The sequence below is a fragment of the Abramis brama genome, assembly GCF_963993115.1.
Source record: "Abramis brama genome assembly, chromosome: 1".
In the NCBI taxonomy this organism is placed as follows: domain Eukaryota; kingdom Metazoa; phylum Chordata; class Actinopteri; order Cypriniformes; family Leuciscidae; genus Abramis; species Abramis brama.
This window is the reverse complement of record NC_139963.1, coordinates 50,438,765-50,452,599: the sequence shown is the minus strand read 5'-3', so window position 1 is coordinate 50,452,599 and position 13,835 is coordinate 50,438,765.

Sequence of the window (13,835 nt, the reverse complement as noted above, 5' to 3'; positions counted from 1 at the left end):
CAGATTCCGCTGAAAACAGTGGTATCCAGTTTGTATACACTTCCTTGTTGCGTAATACCACTGCATAAAAAGGCCAATGAAATCGATGTTTGTTAGGCAGATTCCACGCGCATCGTTTATTCTTCTTTCTTTTGACTTTATTGTACAAAACACATTTGAACTTGAAGTTGTAACTTTATTTTAATGATTTTTTAAAATTATTTGAACAAGAAATAATAAATGTGACTTTGTACAAAACAGGGGCATACCGGTACTTTTTGTTGTCCAATGGTGTGACGAAATGTCCTGTGGTGTGACAAACTGAATTATAAGTGGAAAAGGCCTTTAAATGCACAAATTTATGTAAAAGGTGTTGAATAGTATAATAATGATATCATCACTATGCACATATAAGGATGGATTGAAGCTTCATTAGGTTTTATACTAATTATATTGAATATAATCCAGGCGTTTGGGTAAAGTCCCTATGTGTACATCTTATAGTGGGATAATAACATGATTGTGAATTTTTATTGGTTACTTTTGATATGGGAATGTAATAAGGACAAATTGATAAGGATTGTGCATATTTGTCTTATCTGTCACACAATCTCTGAATTAAATATTAACATAAAAAATGTTGTCACACCGGTGGACAATATTTGGGACTACCACACAAAAAAGTTAATAAAATGCTAAATAAATAAGGAATTAGAAAGGGACACATTTAGTTTTGAGTTATTCACATATTAAGCAATATAATTATAAGACATTTGACATACATTTTAGAAATATTTTTTTTTCCACTTTGGATTTGAGTTCACGTCAACCACCCACATACTACCTCAGATATAACCATGGTACCTCAAATATTACCATGGTACTTTGCATGGACGCATGGTACAGACATCTTTTTACTTTAAGCCCGGGGTAAACTTTAGGCTTAAACTTTAGCAAAAATAAAAATAACTAATGAATAATAACTAAGCCAAATATTTATATTTTTATTATTATTGTGAGTGACTGCAGTAGTGTGGGCATAGGCCATTTGGTCTATGAACGAGTCATAGATCTCCAAAATCATTTTTAAATGTATAATTTAATATTAATGAGATTTTTATTTAAGTAATGTTCTAATTCTAGATGTTTGTAAATGCTGCATGATTTTGACGTGGTTTAATCAATGGCCGTGCGCGTGAACTTTGAACATTCATATCGCTTTCAAACACTGGAGCGGCCGCGGCGCAGAGTTGCCATGGAAACGGCGCTGGACCACTGCGACTGGTAAGCAGGAAACTCCCTCTCTCGCTGTTGAGAATGTACTATCCGCTGCAGGCTCACTCATCTCGGCTCTGTCTGATTAACGTACAGGAAGTGAAACAATTTGCGCGGACGTTTCTCCAGGACGTTTCGCTGATCTCGCGGTGATTTTGGCGAATTTGTATGAAGAAGAAAAAAACTACCACTTTATTCCAGGTTAACTGCTTGTAACGCGCATTACTGACATTTGTACCGATTAAAATATTACTTTTTTTCCCCCTGTAATGCCTTACATTACCGCGTTACAGCAAAAAGCAATGCATTACAGTAATTAATTACTTTTGTAACGCGTTACTCCCAACACTGCTGCTAACTGCCACTGCCGCCTGCCATCACTGTACTGTGGTAAGAAGACTCAGTTGTAACTGTTGGATTCTGTACTCACTACTGTTGTTCTGAGAACATAGAGAAACTGCTATCCGCCATTGCATGCTGCCATTGCTGTCCTGTGGGAAGAAAACACAGTTGTAACTGCCGGATTCTGAACTCACCACTGCTGTTCTGTGAACAAAGAGAAACTGTTAACTGCCACTGCCGCCTGCCATCACTGTTCTGTGTGCATACTGCCATTGCTGTACTGTGGAAAGGGAAAGCCCATCGTCTGCCGCCACCCACCTGCTGCCCTCCCGTGCTCTGCTCGTTACCCACTATTCGCTGCTCCCTACCGAAAGGAGGTCCTGGTCTCCCGCCCCATCCCCGTGTCCTGTGAAAGAGAGGCGACACTCAGTGATCTGATGCTGTCCTGTGAGAAGAGAAACCCTACCGCTTGCTGATCCTTACCTGTGGCCTCCTGTGCCCTGCCCGCTACTTACCACTTCCTGGGTTCCACCGAAGGGGGTCCTGGTCTCCCGTCCCATTCCCGTTGTCCTGTGCAAGAGAGGTGACACTCAGTATCTGATGCTGTCCTGTGAGAAGAGAAACCCCCCTTCCCCCCCCTGTCCGCTGGCTCTTACCTGTGTTCCTCCAGGGCCTTGCCTAACACTCCGGTTGGTTTGCTGCCTACCATCTATAGGTCCTGGCCTCTGGACCACATCTGCCTCCTGCCCTTCCCCTCACTCTCCCCTCCTTCTATCGTGGTTCTGGAGAAGAGCTGCCTAGTCCTCACTGCTGCTAAAAAGGGAGGCCTCTGCCCCGCACCCCCCCTCCCCCCCTTCCGTATTACTCCGAGCAAGTAGGAGAATAGCTGGTGGCCGATTGGAGCCTTTCCCCGCAGAAGCCCTGTTAGACGAGTGGCCTGTACGAAGAGATCTGTGGCAGAGACAGTTCTTTCAAGTGTTTTTATACCTAATAAAAAGAATCAAGCTTTTATATCACGTCGTTGTCTGTCTCTTGGTGTTCTTGGTGTAGCTCCTCCGGAGTGGTGGTTGTCCTCGGCCCTAGCGGTGACATACTTGTTATTTAATTCCATTCCAAATACATGTTTATCAATTTTTTTTTACAGACATGTGTTTTTATTTATTTTATTTTTTTATAAAAATAATCCAAAGAGATCGCACTGTCAGATAGTTTGGGAATATTCACGTATACACATACAACATGATATTAGAGTTTTAAAATCAAACATTTTAAAAAAAGAACAATACATCAGTTGTTTAAAGTTAAACCAATGAACATTAAATACATTTTTTCACACAGTATTTTGTATTTGTATTTAAATAAAATTTTTCAAACAGTATTTTGTATTTGTATTTTAAATACATTTCCATTGAGCGTCAGCGTTAGTTCTGGCAGGCCAGGTAGTCAAGACGCTGCTAATGCTGTTTGCTAACAACACTGTCCCGCCAGCTGATCTGCTCCAGCTGAGCTGCATTAGCTCGTTAACTCCCCTCGCTGCTCAATGGCCAAAGCTCAAACAAGGCGCCCTATTTAAAGCACATTCAGTTTGCTCATACATGCTTGCTGCTCGCTTCTGCTGATCTGTACGCTGGTAAAAAGTTGTTTAATTCCTTCATCTAGCTTGTTTCTCAGAAGATGGCTTAGTCATCTCTTCATAGCGCTTACACTGCAGACTGTCAAAACAGTTCAAAGTCAGATAATTCTGGGTAACAGCATGTTTTAGCTATTGCAGTCTTGAATAGTCATTTCAGTAATTAATTAATTTTTACCATAATATAATTGCTAAATTAGGGTGGCTCAGACGACACCGTTCGAGACACTCAATTTCTGTTTTTGGGGGGAATAGCTCATCTAGTCAAAATAATGTGAGAGCCCTTATGCTGCTGCTGCATCCCCTCATGCTGATAATGCTGTCTCTATATGCTGCTGCTATCTCCTCATACTGCTGCTGTCCCCTGACTTCTGCTAATTCATGAATGGTCAGGGGACTCATCTGATCAGAACATACTGCTGCTGCTGTCCCCTGATTCTGCTAACTCATGGGTGGTCAGGACTCATCTGATTATAACACATTGCAAATTATCCGTATATTCGTAGATTACTAAGCATAATTGTTAAAATAAAATCATCCTCTGTATCTCAGAGGATTGCCAGGTGTGGTTTTGTTTGGGGGGATATTTTAGCTCTCACAGTCCTAAACTGTGTGAGCGTTCCCCAATGCTGCTGCTGTCCTCTGACTCTCTGCTATTTCATGGTGCTCATGAAAGGTCAGAGGACTCCCTGAACAGAGCCATACCGCCAAATTTCAATTCCGGAACATCAACTTGTTTGCAATCTATTCAATGAAAATTCTTTATTTTTATTGTCTGTGTGTTCTTGACTTAATGGACCTGACAGAAATTGAGCGTCAGCGTTAGTTCTGGCAGGCCAGGTAGTCAAGACGCTGCTAATGCTGTTTGCTAACAACACTGTCCCGTCAGCTGATCTGCTCCAGCTGAGCTGCATTAGCTCGTTAACTCCCCTCGCTGCTCAATGGCCAAAGCTCAAACAAGGCGCCCTATTTAAAGCACATTCAGTTTGCTCATACATGCTTGCTGCTCGCTTCTGCTGCCCGCCACCTCCCCAGCTCCTCCTTATGCATAACGTGGCATTGCTTATGTCATGTTGCTTGCTCTGTTCACAGGGGGGATATTTTAGCTCTCACAGTCCTAAACTGTGTGAGCGTTCCCTAATGCTGCTGCTGTCCTCTGACTCTCTGCTATTTCATGGTGCTCATGAAAGGTCAGAGGACTCCCTGAACAGAGCCATACCGCCAAATTTCAATTCCGGAACATCAACTTGTTTGCAATCTATTCAATGAAAATTCTTTATTTTTATTGTCTGTGTGTTCTTGACTTAATGGACCTGACAGAAATGTATTTATGCCCATCTCTGCACTCAATTAATCACTTAAATTAATTATCTCATTAACTTTAACACCGCTACAGTGTTAATTTAACACTCTTAAGTCAAATAAACTCCCAGGATAGTTAATTTAACACTGGAGTTTTTGCAGTGTACCAGCCGTTGTGAGACTGCTAGTGCATACAAAAATCTCACCTGGATTATTACAATAAATGGCTAAATTAATGTGTGGCAATGTAAACTAAACTAAACTACAGCAAAATATATTGTATAAATAACTGGCTCAAACGGTGAAATCTGTATTAAAAGAGAGCGATCCCAGTCGAGCTCATTAGAGCTAATTCAAATGTAATGTGAACCCGCCCACGGAGAGCGCGTGCTATTCAAACAAAGATGAGAATATTTGTTTTTTTATATGAATTACCTCATTTAAAAGAAGATAATTCAAGCTTCATGCCTGTGTGTCTGTATGACTGTTTGACTGAGTATTCGCTGAGTTACAGTTCATTTTCGGACGCGTTTCAGAATGGTCTTCACTGACAGAGAGAAGGCAGAACTCGCATCACTTTTATTTTTCTTCATTTGGCAAAAAGCACAACCCTTTATTTTTTATTGTGAGTATACACAAAAATAATACACATTTAACAGAATCGATTGATGTATGAAACTTGCTTATAATATCAAAGTCCACAGAGCAAAATTAATTTCTTTTGAACTGAACTGAAAAAAAGCGAGCTGGTATCGCCGGCGATACCGTCGACCACAGGGGGTTAAAGGGCATCTTGCAGGTTAGAGTACCCAGTAAGCCAATGTATAGAAAAATAACATAGGAACTAGATTTAAATATAAACATATACTTATAAAACGCTATTTAGGCTTCTGGAGTCGTTTTTATGAGAAAATTGTACTTCCGCATTTGAAAACCGCCGAACCAGAAGTGACATAACATGAGGGAGAGCGGTCAAAGTAAACAATAGGAAAGCAATGGATCGCAATGACAGCTCAAGACGCTGAGGAAATTGTAGCCTAAATGTTTACTCGTATATCATATATAATAATTAATATAATTGATATATATAATGATATCATAAAATTATGAACCTGATATGAAGCCAAGTGAGCAGGACAGGCCAAGATTATACACAGAACAACAGTGAGTTGTGGTGTGAGGAGAACAGGGCGAGAGAACAGTGTTAGCTTATAGATGTATTCACGTTAGCCGCCGATATGTATGTGGCGGAGCTGAAACAAATTAAATTAATGTCATCCCCGCCCATTTCTGTTGTCAAATGGGAAAAAGGAAATGAGGTCATCATATAAAAGGAGGAATTTAAACTACAGGCGGGAGAGGAGAAAGTGGAAAAGTAACGCGAAGAATGTGGTTATGAGTGTGTTTTGGAGATGAGAACTGGAAAGCCTCAAGGAAAGCCGAACGCCATCTGAAAGATGTGATGATCACTCCATAACCAAGTCTTTTCTCTACCGGCAGCCATCCTTTCTACCAAAGCTCTAGCGTACTCTGTGATCTTAGGATTGGATTTTATATTCACCAGTGGTCAATGCTATCACTGAGAGAGATGCCTATCCTTTGCCTAATATCACTGAGATCTTGGAATCCCTCTCCGGTGCAGGTATTTTCTCCAGCATCGACCTCAACAGTGGGTACTGGCAGGTGACAATGGAACCTGAGAGCAAGTCCAAGACTGCATTCATCGCCCCATCTGGGTTATACCAATTTAATGTCATGCCGTTTGGGTTGAAAAATGCTCCAGCAACATGTCAGCGATTAATGGAGACCATCCTAGGTGAACTGCGAGGAAGAATATGTTTTGTATATATTGATGATATTATAATTTATTCACCCTCTGTCACCCAACACTTCAAGGATCTTCAGACTGTCTTCAGACTGTCGATTGCACACAGCTGGTTTAACCATAAACCTGAAAAAGAGTAAATTCTGCCTTCATGAGTTGACATTTCTGGGACATTTCTTGGTAAACATAAAAGGCATCTCGGCTGACCCCAGCAAAGTAGAGGCCATTCGCTCCTACCCTGTTCCCAAGAATCTTAAAGAAGTTCAACGATTTCTCGGGTTGGCGGGATGGTACCATCGGTTTGTGCCCAATTTCTCTCAGATAGCCGAACCTATAAATGCTTTGAAGAAAAAGGGACATAAATTCCAGTGGTCACCACAGTGTCAACAATCCTTTGAGAACTTCAAGACATGTCTTACCTCACCCCCCCATCCTGGGTCATCCAGACCTTCAACTTCCTTTTGTTGTCTACACTGATGCCAGTGACTCAGGGCTTGGTGCAGTGTTGACACAAAGAAAAACGCATGGCTTGGAAGAAGTCATAGCCTATGGCAGCCGAACGTTAACCAAAGCGGAAATTAATTATTCGGCTACAGAGAAAGAGCGTCTGGCAATCGTATGGGCACAAGAAAAATGGCAATTTTACCTTGAACCGAAACTTTTCACAGTAGTCACGGATCATTCAGCTCTACAGTGGGTCATGAATTCCACCAAAACCACGGGACGTCTAATCCGTTGGGCACTCCGTCTGCAAAAATTCGACTTTGTGGTTGAGTATCGAAAGGGAAAACTCAATGAAGCACCAGATGCGCTATCCCGAATGTATTCCGTGCCTGGATGCCATTTATACTCCAATCAGAAGGAGGACTTTGGATTTCCAATTTCAGCAGTAGACATCTGGGAAGAGCAACACAAAGATCCGGTAATTACCAAACTATTTCAGTCACTAGCAGACAATAATTCCTCTGTACAAGACCAATATGAAGTAGTTGAAGACAAGCTGTATCATCGAACTCATCTGTCTAATGGGCAAGAAGTACATTACAGAATCTATGTCCCGGCCACCCTTGTCCCAAATATTCTACAACATTACCATGTGCATCCCTTAAGTGGTCATCTAGGAATTTACAAAACTTACCAGAGAGTGCATCAGGTCACTTTCTGGCCCTCCATGTGGTCTTCTGTAAAACAATATGTAAAAAGGTGCATGAAATGCCAAACCTTGAAAAATGAGAACCGCAAACCTGCTGGAAAAATTCAACAGACCACTACCAGTCGTCCAAACGAGATGTTGGGAGTAGATATCATGGGTCCACTGCCTCGCAGCTCCCACCAACATGAATATCTACTAGTGTTCATGGATTACTACTCCCGGTGGGTTGAACTGTTCCCTTTGCGAAAGGCTAATGCTCCGACTGTTGCTTCACACCTCAGAGAAGAAATCCTCACTCGATGGGGGGTACCTGATTTCATCTTGTCTGATCGAGGCACACAGTTCACATCAGCCATCTTTCAGGACATCTGTGCAAAATGGAAAGTCACCCAGAAGATGACTACAGCATACCACCCTCAGACAAACTTAATCGAACAAGTGAACAGAACATTAAAACAGATGATTTCAGCATATCGTCGCTGTCCGATGAAAACCGCGTATGTCCATTTTGCCGATTTTGAGATTTTTCGACGGATAGAATGTCCAGGTTCATTTCCATATACAGTATGCTTCACATATCTAAATGACCAATGAAAAGTTGTGAAATCATGTCATCTGATTTCCACGTATATCCATTTGGTGTCAAAGCTGTCAATCACGCCGCGTATCTCCCGCTCTGTGGAGGCATCTCGCCGGTCTAAGCGTCTCTGGAAGCTCCGCATTGGATAGCCGAATAATTCTGTGAGGTAAAGTTTCAGCAAACGTTTGTTTTTGACAACTGTTCAAGTTCATTATATATTCGCAATATATTCACAACTGTTATTTACCGGTAAATGGTCTAGACAAAGTAATTGTCACTGTTTATTGTGGAGATGTTAACGCACGGGTCTGTTAACTTAAGCAATACTATAGTCTAATATTTTTCTGACTAATAAATTACTGACACAGTAAAGGGTAGATTTAAATAAAGAATAACGAATTTTAAATAAAGAAAAACATAATTTAAATAAAGAAAAAAACTAAATTAAAAAAAAAGAAAAAATGAAATTTAGCCTAATAAAGAAAAAACGAAATTTAAATAAATAAAAATGACATTTAAATAAAGAAAAAACGAAAATTAAATAAAGAAAAACCCGAAATTTAAATAAAGAAAAACGAAATTTAAATAAAGAAAAATAAAATTAAGTTAAATTAAAAACGAGATTAATTTAGATTGATAACGGCTAAAAAGGCTATAGCCATGTTGGGTCCGTGTACTTTTTCGTTCATTCATTATTCTATTTCGGAATGAAAGATGAAATGTAAAAAAAAAGGGTGCAGCTTGTTTTGTTTTTTTTTGTTTAAAAGAAAAAAAAAACAGAAATGGCTGTTTTTTTTGTACATAGCATAGCCTACTTTGTTATGATTTTAGTATCATGATTAATAAATGCACGCACAATTATCCGTGAACTTGATTTGAAGCCTTTCAACTTGTTTGTGCAAAATTCAGAATTAAATGAATGTGCAGCAATTTGTACAAATAGAGTCTGTAGGTCTACTACTATACTGTTGAAAGTATGAAAAGTGAACAGCACGAATAATAGGATGCCACATTTGAGACGGGTCAGACATGATTTTGACCACTTCATCAAGTTTTGTTTTGTGAATTTTGAAAGTGAATTTCGTTTTGTATAAATTGTATCTTATTTTTAATAAATTTTTCATCAGCCAATTGCCTGTAGTGGATTTAATATATAAGCAGCAAATATATAGCAGACAATATAATCATGGAGGCGCCCGCGCGGTCACTTGCATTGCACGTTAAGCGCATCTCATCCTAACTTAACGAAACTCAGTGTATGCCTCACACAGACATGAGAATGACATCCAATACACAAAGCTTGAAAATTCTTTAAACGAAATAATTCAAAACGAAAAGAAAAAGGCTACTCTCTGATTATGTATGATTATCATAGCCTAGCCTATTTTGTGAATTGTTCATTCCCGGTTGGCATTGGCACACATTTTGCTGCCCTTACAAAAGTGCCGCTCTAGGCAATTGCCTAGTTCGCCTATAGGCTATGGACGCGCCGGCCGGTCAGCAATGAGTGTATTTATTCATTGTCCCTTCATATATCATATGAAGTTTGCAAGAGACATTTAAACTGAGACGTATTTAATAAACTGAGCGTAGCCTATTCATCTGTCAATATGAAACGCGACTTGGCCATTCTAATGATCGGAAGAACGCGTATCGACCACCGTTACTGTAAAATATGCACGTATGTCCATTTAAACTCGATTTTGGTCAAATGTGGACTATATCATTACACGGGCAAGAATATGGTTACATTTAAAGATGCCGTACCAAGTATGACAACGCTACGTTCAACTGCTTTTGAAATTATGGTGATTTTTTCACTTCCTGAAAAGTAACCGTTTTGGACATACGTGAGTTTCATCGGGCAGCGACGATATGTGAATGACAATCATAAAAAATGGGACCAACACTTACCTGAACTACTGTACGGTTTGCCATTAATTCAGCGGTACAAGAAACCATCGGTATGTCTCCAGCCGAGCTTCACCTAGGCAAACAATTACAGGGTCCAATGGACAAGCTGCTGCAAGGGCAAAATCTTGCTCCAACTGCTCCATCCTACGATGTCACAGAACATCTGTCCAAGTTGCAAGCTAGAGCCAAAGAATGCACCAAAAAAGCATCTGTAAGACAGCTCCATAACTACAACAAAACCCGAAGAGATGTCCTATACAAAGAAAAAGATTGTGTATGGGTGAGAAATTTCCCACAATCAAGTGCCCTTCACCATTTTTGTGCTAAGCTTGCCAACAAATGGAAAGGTCCCTACAGAATAATAAAACAGCTGAATTATCGTGAATTATCCACTGAATTATCGTGTGGCATTAGAAGACACTGGTGAGGATGTGCGTACCGTTCATGTATGTAACTTGAAGCCATGTTTTCCTACCGCTGAGGAGTTAAACCACCTGGAGAAATTGAAACTTTTAGACATTTTCCGCGAATCCCCGGACGAAGATGAGGAGTTTCTTGGTTTCTGACAATGCTACCCTTTTAACAACCTGGGGTTGTTTTTTTCCAGGGGGGAGGAGTGTGGCGGAGCTGAAACATAAAGAACAAATTAAATTAATATCATCCCCGCCCATTTCCGTTGTCAAATGGAAAAAAGGAAATGAGGTCATCATATAAAAGGAGGAATTTAAACTACAGGCGGGAGAGGAGAAAGTGGAAAAGTAACGCGAAGAATGTGGTTATGAGTGTGTTTTGGAGATGGGACTGGAAAGCCTCAAGGAAAGCAGAACGCCATCTGAAAGTACCCAAACGTACAAACTGCAGACTGTTGGACAGTGGAATATTAAAGGAGAAGGAAGGTGTCTTTACACTTACCTGGCGGTGATGTAGTCCTCTGCGGGTGAACGCTGTGTCTTTGCTGGAGCGGATGCTGTAGAGTGGACCGCTCTCCCTGGCGATGTCTTCAGCGCGGAGCGTTTAAAAAACCCGAGCGAGCTGTGTTAACGACCGTCTGGATCCTGTTGCTGTTTCTGTTTACCAGTTCGCCATTGTTGAAGGTTGGCTTTGCTGAATACGTGGCTGGTTTTCCTCAAACACTCACACAATTCACTTCCGAACTTTCCACACCCGCCTTTATTCAGGTTCCTCTCAAACTGAGCAGTGAGCAACATTTGTATTTTTTTTTTTTTTTTTTTTTTATTATTTATTCTCGGTTTGCTTTTTTGGGTTTCTTTTCCCTTAATAAAACAAAACTGATATTCTGATTTCTTGTTTGGAAAAGAAAATCTGATTCTGTGCTTGGAGAAATTAACCTTTGAATCTTTGCAAAGTGAATTTTCCAGTATTGACCATTTCAAAGAGTTGTTATATTGGTTGGGTTTTGTTGTCAGTGAGAACCACAACTGAGAATTTAAAGTTTTTTTTTTTTTTTTTTTTGTTCTTTCTTGTGAGAAATACAGACAATTCTAAACTGAATTCTATGAATTCTATTTTGTGATTATTTCTTTGAATTCGAGTTTATGTATGTAACTGGTGATATTTAGGCTATCTGGGTTATTTTCTTTAAACAATTGACAGGGTTACCCCTGTCTGGCGCCCAAATTTATTAACTTTAAATCTTCAATTCAAATCGTTGGTTTCAATTTTGATTGTTTAGGGTCAGCCACTGTTACATGTATAACACTATGCTCAGATCACAATACTGTGCAGATTATCATTATCATGTAACAGGCAATAGCAAAGCTATTATTTAGACCCTTACCTGCATGTGTTGTGTGTCAGCCATTAGGAGACAGTTTCCAGAGGAAGAAAGACTTTATAAAGGCTTTGAATTGACCCATTTGGTGACAATGAATAAAAAAATGATCACAATCACAACTGTCTTACTGTATAAAAACTTTATATGTAGAAACAGCCAACACAAACATTAAAGTCGGTTTGTACAGATTGAAAATAAATTATAGAACATATTATATTTATAATAATAATAATAAGTGTCGGCTGCAGACTAATAACGAACACAAAAATGCATTACATTACAAGTTTTTGTATGATATTTTAATGAATTAAATTAAGACAAGGCACAACAGATGTACAGTGATCTCTGACGGATCCGTGAGCGTCATGTTTCCCGCCGGCGGCCGAACCACATGCTGACGACGGGCCGTCACCGAGCGACCCGATGAAGGAGCCGGGACAGTGTGAATACAATTTTCAATAATTTACCAAAAATGCAGATAAAATTCGACTGAAAGCCCATCATTACCCAGATATTTCCTTTTTTTCAATGAGTTAACAGCCTCTGAGATATCCACTTTAGTAATGGGACGTTCGCAATCCCATAAAGCCATTCCTGACCATTATAATATAATATATATTACAATCTGGTCATTATATAAATTATATTCTATAAAAATAGTATAAATTAAAAATAATTTTATGTACTGGTCTCAGGGGTTTCTGCTGAGTAATTTGTCCAGACTGGCTTGTTATCTTCTCACTGATCTTTTAGAAGGCGTTTGGCCCTGCAGCTCCAGCTGTGCTGGCATGAGCATGTGTGCACAGCAACAAACCAAACTGGAAACCAGTTACAGCTGCTTTGATGCTGTGAACATTGACTGCAAGCACTGAGAAACATGGGTCAAATCATTGCTCAATTTAAAGATTTTTGTGACTACAATACAGAATTGGACACAATTATCTTGTTTTAGGCTGAGATGTTATCAGTTGCATTCTTTTAAGAATCTATTTGAATATGAAAGAAAGGTTGGACAAACAGGTCTGATGGAGGGCGCCAAGATTGTTTTATGGTTTGTTAATTTTGACAGTCTCTTTTGAGACCTCGAAAAACATACAAGAGTGCAGCGATTGCAAAGTCTGATATAAGACCAAAGTAAAAGCTATGTTTTATAAGACTTAAATGGTGTTGTTTAAACCATATTTTGGGACATCAGTCATGAACTTTTTAACACTATTGAAAGATTTTCAAAGAACAGCAATTCATTTGATGTAATTCATATTGTTCTTTGTCCAAATTCTCTTATGAGACAAGAACAATCTGTGCATGTCCTCTGAAACTATCAGGCCTGGCTACAAGCCTCTTAGTGACACAATAATTGTTATTATGTGTATCAGTTTTAAAATTAAGTGTATTTTTCCGAATTTCAGTCTCTAGGATTTCTGCATAGCAGCTGTTCTCCAGGACTGAGAGATAGTTTTCCCAGATCATTTCTTTTGAAATATTCTAATTGCATTGCACTGTTTTGTCCAACTTTACATTTCGCACACAAATGATTCAAGTGAGACATTTTTACTTGTTATCTTTTAGTTCATCAAATCACAAGATTTTTTCACAAGTTAGCGTGACCATTTTCTTATTTCTAATGTTGCAATGTTGTTGCAGCAAAGCAAATAATCAAATGTAACGACATTATTTACCTCAGAATTTTTTCATATCTTTATTGCATGGGCAAACAAGGAGGTATTTAAAGTTAAAGCATGGGATGTTCTTTCTCATTTACGCTGCTGCTATCATGTCCCTGGCATGTGGTTTAAATCTAATTCTCAAGCCCTGTTTTTTTTGCGCAATTTTGCATTCTCCAGTCACTATGAGGTGCATCTAAGTTTTCCCTCAACACTTCTAAAAGGCAAAAATTGACTTACCACAATGGCTGAAGAAAGAGAAGGAGATCAAACCTCTTACTTGTTGCAAGTCCCAATATTTTGCTGAAAAGACACTCACAATCTAGAGAATCACGTAGAGGTCACCACTTTGTAAAGACCACCTATTGGCCCAATA